The sequence below is a fragment of the Miscanthus floridulus genome, unplaced genomic scaffold (assembly GCF_019320115.1).
Source record: "Miscanthus floridulus cultivar M001 unplaced genomic scaffold, ASM1932011v1 fs_708_3, whole genome shotgun sequence".
Classification (NCBI taxonomy): Eukaryota; Viridiplantae; Streptophyta; class Magnoliopsida; order Poales; family Poaceae; genus Miscanthus; species Miscanthus floridulus.
The window spans coordinates 17,769-27,809 of record NW_027097143.1 but is presented as its reverse complement, the minus strand read 5'-3'; the positions used below and the strand labels follow the sequence as shown (position 1 = coordinate 27,809).

General features: G+C 44.7%; 1 pseudogene; it reads right to left on the bottom strand.

Moving 5' to 3' along the window:
• Positions 1 to 6,034: 6,034 nt before the first annotated feature.
• Positions 6,035 to 9,604, bottom strand: LOC136532778 (putative multidrug resistance protein; annotated as a pseudogene).
• Positions 9,605 to 10,041: the final 437 nt, after the last annotated feature.

Genomic DNA, 10,041 nt, shown 5'->3' with positions numbered 1-10,041 from the left:
TCCTATTGCAAATAAAGATTAAATTGATAGAATAGAATAAAGAAATAACTTGGGTTTGATGACGCCTTATTCGACAACATGGATACGTAGACCAGCGTTAGAGCTATCTCGTTAGCTTGTGAGGCGTGATCATGTTTCTAAGCATTTCGGCTATCATTGATTATTTACATCCATGCATTTGCATTAATGCATATCATATAGGTACGATGCTGGATCAACGGATCAATGGAAGGATGATTGGGAATCTGAAGGTGGTGTAATGGTATTCCTCTCCATGAGATGATGCAATGAGCTTTCTATCCAGCTGATGGTGGATGATTTGAAGATGCAGATACTAACTTTTGGTTATATTTTACCTAGGCAAGCCCCAGTGCATAACCCCTACTTTTCTGTAGTTTAAATTATATTTGTGCACTAAGTTTTAAGGAGTTGAATGAAATCCACTTGCATATATATATATATATATATATTTATCTTATGAGTCTTACTAGTATGACAGGATCGTGTAGAATCCTATGCTACAGGACTCCGGTAGAAGTTGAGTGATTACCCGTCACTTGCGAGAGATAGAAAATATATTACTATACTATTATCACTTGGAAAATATAAATGGTGGAAAGGAAAAATGGTGACCGGGCAGGGATATGGAACAAAAAACTAGAACTTTAATCACAACCATCATGAAAATAGGTATAAACTAACCATAATCATTAAATACGATAAAATAACTCACATTGCGATCCGGACACTTGTAGAAGATACGATCCTTGTTGGGACCCTCCTTCTTCACTCGGTACTCCATCACAATCTTCATCTCATCACGACACTTGCCGCATGGAATGAGAGGAAGGCCCGGCCTAAGTCGCTTTGGAAACCCATGAGAGGCCGAGGACCCGGAAGCAGTTGCCATCTACTCTCTATACTCATTTTTTAATACACTATAAATTTCTTCTTTTATAAACAAATAAAATTAACAAACTATAAAATTATCTAGATCTCTAAACAATGATATTTTTAATGGTCATTGTGTTCTCGTCTTTTACTGCGGCAGGTAAGTAATTCATATGATATTTCCGCAAATTAACAGAAGAATGGGAATGTACACACATAACAGACTACTACGACGATATCGGGACGTGTGAATAAATAACCATCCGTACTAGTTGACCTTGCTTACGTGATCATCTCGGCGAGCATTTCTCCACCGGACAGCACCGTACTTGGTCAAGGAAGAGCTCCGATTCTATGAGGAAGGGAACACGGTCTCCCACGACCGTTGTCGCTCTCCCTCGTAGAATCAAAGCTCCTCCTTGATGTCCATTACCGCTCGACAGAGAACATGCTTGCCGAGCTGAACACGGTCCGCAAGTTCAACTAGTACGGATTTTCTATAATTTTCTAACTATTTTCTAAGTTTTTATTTATATATACTACGTTTAGGTACGGTGATTGACAGACTACTACGACGATATCGGGACATGTGAATAAATAACCATCCGTACTAGTTGACCTTGCTTACGTGATCAGCTCGGCGAGGATTTCTCCACCGGACGGCACCGTACTTGGTCAAGGAAGAGCTCCGATTCTACGAGGAAGGGAACACGGTCTTCCACGACCGTTATCGCTCTCCCTCGTAGAATCAAAGCTCCTCCTTGACGTCCGTTACCGCTCGGCAGAGAACATCCTCGCCGACCTGAACACGGTCCGCAAGTTCAACTAGTAAGGATTTGCTATAATTTTCTAACTATTTTCTAACTTTATATTTATATATACTTTAACCTTCTTTCATGTAAATATGCAAGCTTAAAGTGATTTTGAGCTCAAATTGCTTACAAATGAAAAAAAACCACAATAAAGAACCATAAATATATATAGTGAATAAAATGGTATAAGAAAATGGTAAAAAATGAGAGTATGAGATTGGTAACCTTTACAACTGAAGAATCGACGGAGGAATCGAAGAATGGATGGAGGAACAATGGAGGGAGGGAGGAAGCAAGAACACTACTGCAGTGAGCTTCAAAATGTGCTGAGCTCGGGCTCGGGGAGGAAGGAGGAGACGGCCGATTTATAAAGGGAGAACATTTAGTCCCGGTTGATAGATCCAATCGGGACTAAAGGTAACTTTCCAACCCCGGGCGCAGCCACGGCCCGGGAGTAGACCTTTACTCCCGGTTGGAGCCACCAACCGGGAGTAAAAGTATACCTTTAGTCCCGGTTGGTGGCTCCAACCGGGACTAAAGGTCCCTGCCACCTCTGTCTGGCGCAGTAGCCGTTGGGCAGGAACCTTTAGTCCCGGTTGGAGCCACCAACCGGGACTAAAGGTATTTCTAGTCCCGGGGGCAAAAAATTCCGGGACTAGAGCCCATTTTGACCGAGGATCAAAGGTCTGTTCTCTACTAGTGAAGTGAAATTTTTATTTGTGCACTATGAAAACGTGTAACGAACTATGACTCTATGAGTGGTGTGCATTTGTGACCTCTTTAATGCTATCCTCATAATTTTTATTTGTGAGAATTGTGACCTCTCTGCCATGCTGTGCACCTGTGATGTTCTCATGAGATATAAGTTACTAGCTTGGTACTAGTCAAACTGCATGTTAAAACTACTAGTTTTGTTTGGTTAATTGTGAGCAGTTCCCTGTGTTACATTTTAACAAAATATCTATGCCTGCTTGCTGGTGTGTACTTGACTTCTTACATTTCAGTTTTTTATATCTAAAATTAGTAAATGGAAACAAAATAACAGTACATTTGAACTATTTAATTGCAATTTATGCAACTTCTGGGCTCTTGATACTTGCTGGTGGGTGTTTGCTCTTTTATGCAGGCCTCTGGTTGTGTGCTCTACTCTGCTAGGCCTGCTGTAGCCCCTCCAAAACAGGTATGCTTCTCTGTGCTCTCGTGCATTAGTTTGGAGGCAAAATTTGGTGGCTTCAATGTAAGATTTCTAATGTTTTATTTCATAAAGGCTGCTTGTATATACTTGATGCTTAGTATGTTTTTTGTATTTCAGATCTCAACTCTCTAAATTGATCTCTTAGGATAGAACATTGGCACTATTGCAAATAGTACCTAGAGCCAAAATTTGACCTTCTATTAGTTCCTGAAAACATTTACATGCTTTGTTCATTGAAAGATTAAAAACAGTGCAGGTAGCATGGTACATACATGTTTCTAAAACTTCGTTTCAGCAGCTAGCTGATCATTAAGGTTTCCTTTCATGTTTTTCTTTTTGGCTGGTAGCTAGGCCTTTGTTCCATTCGTTGCTGAAAGGTCCTTGTGTGATTTTGGTAATTGGGTGACAACCCTAGGTGGACTAATTGTGTTTATGTGAGATACACAGGTGATTAGTCTACAAGTACATGTGTGTGAGCAACATATGCCGTGAAGGTGAAAATGGTTTGGAGATGTTGCAAAGCTCACACATGTGATGATGAAGGAGCTTATTGCACATAGACATGACATTGAGTCATGTGATCAAGGTGGAGAAGATCAAGACAAGACTTGGCTTGATGGGCCAATTGCAAGCGTGAAGGGCAAGTCGAAGGCTTTGGAGCGATGGAGCACGTGGCGGTGAAGTTTGAGTAAGACTTGGCGTCGATGGACGAAGGCAACGGTGAAAAGCAAGTGAAGTTAAGATCGATGAACCAATATGATCACGTGATGATATGAAGTGGATCATATCATTGCTGATCATGTTGGTGCATGTGTTGCATCGACATTGGAGGAGATGGAATGAAATGCGCAAGGCAAAGGTATAACCTAGGGTATTTCATTTCACCGGTCATAGGTGTGTAGAGAAGTTGATGACCGGGTTTAGAATAGATGGCCGTACTATCAAGAGGGGCAAACTTGTTTGCATATCGGTCATCTAGTGCCACTCGAGTGATCTAACTTTGCATCATCGCTAGGATCGAGTGGTGTGGTAAGTTGGGTGGCTAATCCTTTGGAAAATGTTTGTGAAAAGCTAACACACATACACATGGTGGTGCACACTTGGTGGTGTTGGCATATTTGCAAAGGAAAAGAAGTTAGAGTTGTCGCGAATCAACTTAGAGAAGAGAAAAAGGTTTTTTGGTGTACTCCGAACTATAGGATGGTCCTTGGTTTGGAATACTGTTTTGATCCATTATGATTTAGATCAAGTATGCATATGGGATGTGTATCCCTCTGAGTAAGCTTTCTAAAATGTCCAAGATCATCGAAATCGGAGTTCGGAGCTAAGAGTTATAGCCGTTTTAGCGTTGAAAGGTCTGTGACTGGACGTTGGCGCAAAAAACGATCGGACGCTGGGGTCCAGCGTCCGGTCAGCACCTGCAAGTCTGGTCACAGCGTCCGGTCAGTGTTTTCAGCATGTCCAGAAGCGATCGGACGCTGGGAGAGTCCGGTCAGTGATGACCGGACGCGTCCGGTCGCTAAAAACGTCGTTGGAACCTCTCTGTAAGTGACCGGACGATGGGTTTCAGCGTTCGATCGTTATGACCTACATGTCCGGTCAGTACGTGCTTTGCCCAGTGAAGAGGTAACGGCTATTATAGCCCTTGGGTCCATAAAAGGAGTGTGTGGCCGGCATTGGACTGGATGCTTAGCACCTTCACGCCTATGTGGCTTGTGTAGGAGTGCTTGGATGCCCTCTAACTCACTTGTGCTTGTAAGAGTGTGAATCGATTATGAGTGAGTGATTCTAGTGTGTTGTATTGTAAGATTGCATCGAGTGGCGCTAGGTGATCGAGTTGTAAGCCGGTGGTGCTTGTTACTCTTGGAGGTTGCCACCTCCTAGACGGCTTGGTGGTGGTCTCCGTTGAAGCCCGCAAGAAGCTTGTGCAGTGCTCTGGAGAAGAGCTTTGTGAGGGGCATTGTGCTCGCCCCACGGGAGCCATGAAGAGCAACTCTAGTTGAGCGTGTCATTGACTACCCTCACTTTTGGGGTAGGTTCTTGCGATGCTCGACGTGCGAGCTTGGCGGATGATGCCAATTAGCCGTCGAACCACCAAGTGAGCGATCGACACAACGGGGACGTGGCGTGTTAACAAGCAAGTTAACTTTGGGAGAATCACCGTGTCAACCTTGTTCTTCCCATTAGTTTGTAATCCCCTTACACAAGCTTGTGATTACTTTTATATATATTGTGCTTGTGTAGTTGATCTTGTAATTAGTTAGCTTGTATAGCTCACTAGTTACCTTCTTGCTTGTGTAGCATAGAAGTAGCTCCCTTGCATGACTAATTTAGTTTGTGTAACCTTGTTAGTCATTTTGCTTAGTTTATGTAGCTAAGTATTTGTGCTCTCTAATTTGGCATTGGTTGCCTTGTTATTGAGCATTGCTAGTGAGTTTAGTTGAATTTGTGCTTTTGTTTACTAGCATGTGTAGGAGCTCCCTTATTATTTGAAATACTAGTGGCATAGGTTTATATGACCTTGCTCCTAAAATTGGTTAGGTGAGCTCTAGCTAGCCCGGCACCTTTGTTGCTTAATTAGGATCTTTACAAGGTGTTAGAGAACATCGATAGAGGGGTACAGTCTTGGCTAGACCGATAGTTTTAATTCTGCACTTGTTTCGGTTAGCACGCGCACTCCGGCTTGCACACGCACCTCAGGTGGGCTGCGCAGGCGTCCGAACGCGCCGTCTGTCATGACATCCAGGCGTTAGCTAGACCCTAGTCCGAATCCCAACTGCAGCGGCAAAGAAGACGAGAGAATGGTGAATGGCACGTCTCTCTGACTCACATGTCGTTGAGCCTAATTTGCTATTGTTGTCCCATTTTGTTTCACAATTTTTTTAGATAATGGAAGAATCGGCTTCATCCCCCACAAGTGAGGAATCATACCAAAATTACATCTTCACAGTAACCACATAACTTATAACTTCTCTAATAACAGAAAAGTTACATCTTCAGCCCACTTTCATAAATGAGTAAATTGCACGGCCGGTCCTTAAAGTATTAGGCTGATTTCGTCCGGGTCCCCAAACTATGAAATCGCACTCTTGGCTCCTCAATCTACTTAATTCGGTCCATGTAGGTCCTAAACAGCCTAGGCGGTGTCAAGCAGTCGATGTGGTTGTCCACGTACGCAGGAGAGGCACGTGAGGCACACGTGACCCTTGGTAGCTAAGCTTAGCGAACCAAACGACTGCATGCATACGACAGTTGCAAAAGTGATGTGGTAAATAGCTTGCCTGCGTGTCACAGCCCTGCGACAACTAGGAGATGAAGTTGTGGGTGTTGGCTGCCTTCGCCGCCGCGACGACCTCCTCCTCCATGGCGTCCTCCTTGCCGAACAGGATGTTCTCCCGGATCGACGTTGCGAACAGCGCCAGCTCCTGGCTAACAAGCCCCATCTGCGCACACAGCCACTTGAGCCACAGCCGCCGGATGTCCACGCCGTCCAGGGTCACCTCCCTGGGCGTCGGGTCATAAAACCGCTCCAGCAGCGCGATCACCGTTGACTTCCTAGACCCACTGCTGCCCACCAGCGCCACCGTGTGCCCTACCGGCATGCGCAGGTTGAAGCTCACGAAGATCGGGGTCTCTGGGCGCGACGGGTAGCAGAACTCCATGTTCTTGAATTCCACCTCCCCGGCGACGTTGGCCAGCTCATCGCCAGCGCTGCTCTCCGAGTCTATCTAGGGCACCTGCTGGATCACCTCCTAGACCCTCTCAGTCGCCGAGCTCGCCTCGGAGAAGTACTTGACGTTCGACAGCCTAGACCCTAGAGCTCTACATGGTTTCGTTAATGGCACCGCCATCACATCATCATCTAGGACTAGGAGTAACATGCAGCAGAGCAGACTGATGATAAAATCATGGTCACGTACAGGCCACCGATGACAATGGCAGCGGAGACGGCGAAGAAGTTGCCGCCCTGGTATCCATGGTACATGACAAGGCGGCTACCATACCAGACGCTGAAGTGAAAATTCTGCATTTTAGTCCTTTTTAAAAACATATTTTATAGGTAGACCCTCCGTGAAACTTTTTCAAAAAATAGACCAAAGCTCGGCGTGCAATGATACTACGTCCAGATATGTGGCTCGACGTGCTACGATTGAACGCTAAACTTGCCACGTAAGCGCCAACGTGTCGATCCGGCCCGAAGCTCGGCGTTTAATCATTTAACGCCGAGGTTAGGCACGTCGGCGTTTAATGAGTTCACGCCAAGGTATGGTGTTGTTACAGTACAAGCTAATAGCCCAAGTGTATGATGTATTTGTCCATTCAATATCTTTTGAGGATCCATAAAAAATAAATATAAGTCCCCTTGACATGAGATCATTTTCAATATAACCATAAGGTTACCCTCCACGGGACAAAAATACATGGATTGATAAATTGTTTGCCAATATTTATACAAATATTTTTTTGTGAATGCCAGTGTTAATTGGGAGCGCACCCACGCTTGTATAAATAGTTGGACTTGGCAAGTCATTTTTTTGGTGGTGCGAAATAGAAGCAAGTAAAATAAAAGAATACACACATGGAAGTGTCATGTATCTGGGCTAGCCTTGATGTTGTGTTGTGCCTTGGCTGGTGAGATAAATATATTTCCAAAATGCAGTGATGAGCTCGGATGTTGAAAGCTAGGAGTAGTAAGGTGCAGCATAGCACATGAACAGTCAAATGCAGGAAATGAAATTAACCAATAAGATGTTCATATTAAAACATTCGCCCTGTGAAGCCAAGGGTGATTAGTTGCACTTAAACATCCAAATGCAAAGAGTTATTATTTTAGCAAAGTAACAAAAGTGCCCAAGGTTTTTGTACAAAAAAATTAGAACTAATGAGTTTTCTTAAATTTAGAACTAAGTTTTCTTCTGCTCGGTTATTATTTTGCTCCGAACAACCCTTGCCATGGACGCCTTGCTTCTAGTTCCCCTGTTGATACAATTCTAAATAGTTAGTATGAAGAGCAATTGAGATGTGAAAAGCTTAGTTAAACACGAAGTAATAAAATTAAGTGCCCCGTTGCAAGTACAGGGTGCAACCAAGCCTAAATTGCTATCATGTTCCATTCTTTGTTTCAAAATATGGAAAAGAAAATCCGATCGAAGTCGCATCAGGCACAATGAATCAGGTGAACTACAGATGAATTCATTCTTCATGTAAGCAGATCTTTACCCATAAGTGCTGTATAGAGAACATCCCGAGGGCAATATTGTTCCTAGTAGTAATAAAAGTTTGCAAGCTCTGTCAGCATATTGTTTTAGCCAAATTGGAAGCAATTTCGGACCAGCAACTACAACTACCTGAAAGGCTGAAACATAATAACTTTGATCATGCCCAAGGAAGCAGCCGCAACTAAGGTTAATGTTCACAAGAGTAACATGACTATATCAAAACAAAGAAAGACGCCAACCTGACTTTTCCGTTCCTATTAATAATTATGTATGTATAGCCCTTTGATTTGATTCACTGCAACCAAGTTAAACATGACCGAACCAATGCTCGCAACTTACAGATTACTAATCACAATAGACTTAGGTGCACTATATGATCTTAATCAACTGTTAGCAACCATACGGTCAAAAAGCAAACCAAATTTAGAAAAGGATACAAGGATACCCCGTAGACAAAAGTACCATAACCAAACCTGTTTGATTCTCTAGAAATCTTGGCAAACATTCTATCAAAAATCCATGTATTTTTGTCACGTAGAGGATAACCTTATGGTTCTAATAGAATTGATCTCATGTCAAGGGGATTTATATTTATTTTTTATGGATCCTCAAAAGACATTGAATGGACAAATACATCATGCACTTGGGCTATTAGCTTGTACTGTAGCAACACCATACCTTGGCGTGAACTCATTAAACGCCGACGTGCCTAACCTCGGCGTTAAATGATTAAACGCCGAGCTTCGGGCCGGATCGACACGTTGGCGCTTACGTGGCAAGTTTAGCGTTCAATCGTAGCACGTCGAGCCACATAACTGGGCGTAGTATCATTGCACTCCGAGCTTTGGTCTATTTTTTGAAAAAGTTTCGCGGAGAGTCTACCTATAAAATATGTTTTTAAAAAGGACTAAAATGCAGAATTTTCACGACGCTGAACGCCCAGATGGTGAAGGTGATGCGTTGCTGCCGATGGCGACGCCCTTGGTGAGTCCCTGCTTGATCCCGAGCCTCGTCGACTCCTCGAGTGCAGCGGAGAACTGCGCCATGGTGGCGCGCTCGGCTACTAACGAGTAGACGGTGCGCACGGACGAGACGGCCTGCTCGGCGATGGCACCGGGGCAGGTGTACTGCTCCCTGATCCGGCGTGCAAGGCCGATGAGGATGCGGCCATACATGAACCCGGGGATGATGAGCAGCAGCATGGACGGCAGCGCCACTAGCGTGAGGTGCCACAGCAGCGCGAACCCGACGACGTAGCTGCCTAGGAACATGGAGCAGTTCATCACGAAGTTGGGCACCTTCTCGCTCAGCACGTCCTGCACCACGAGGCTGTCGTTGGAGACGCTGGTGATCACCTCCGACATGGACCCCACCTTGAGGTCGAAGTACTCCACGTCCTGTTGGAGCACCGCCCGCAGGTACTGCTCCCGCATCCACGACGCCTGCCGCTCCGCCGTGCGCGCCTAGCAGTACCCCTCTACGTGCATATATGCCAACGACGGCACAACGATTATCAGCTAGCACGTACGGTGCGCGTGCAAGCAAGCAAACCGCCAGCGGCGGCATTGGCACCCATCCATGTGTGTGCAACTACGTGGCTATCCAGTAGCTGCCCGAGGGTCACGTGTGCCTCACGTGCCTCACCTACGTACATGGAAAGCCACGTCGACTGCTTGACACCGCCTGGGCTGTTTAGAACCTACATAGACCGAATTAAGTAGATTGAGGAGCCAAGAGTGTGATTTCAAAGTTTGGGGACCCAGACGAAATCAGTCCAATACTTTAAGGACCGGCCGTGCAATTTACTCTTCATAAATTAAGCATTAGGTCTATTATTACAAGCACCCAAAGTATATGAAAAACTAGCACCCAACATTACTGGCCTACCCGAAAAATAAATGACCATCCATGAATACGAAGAACT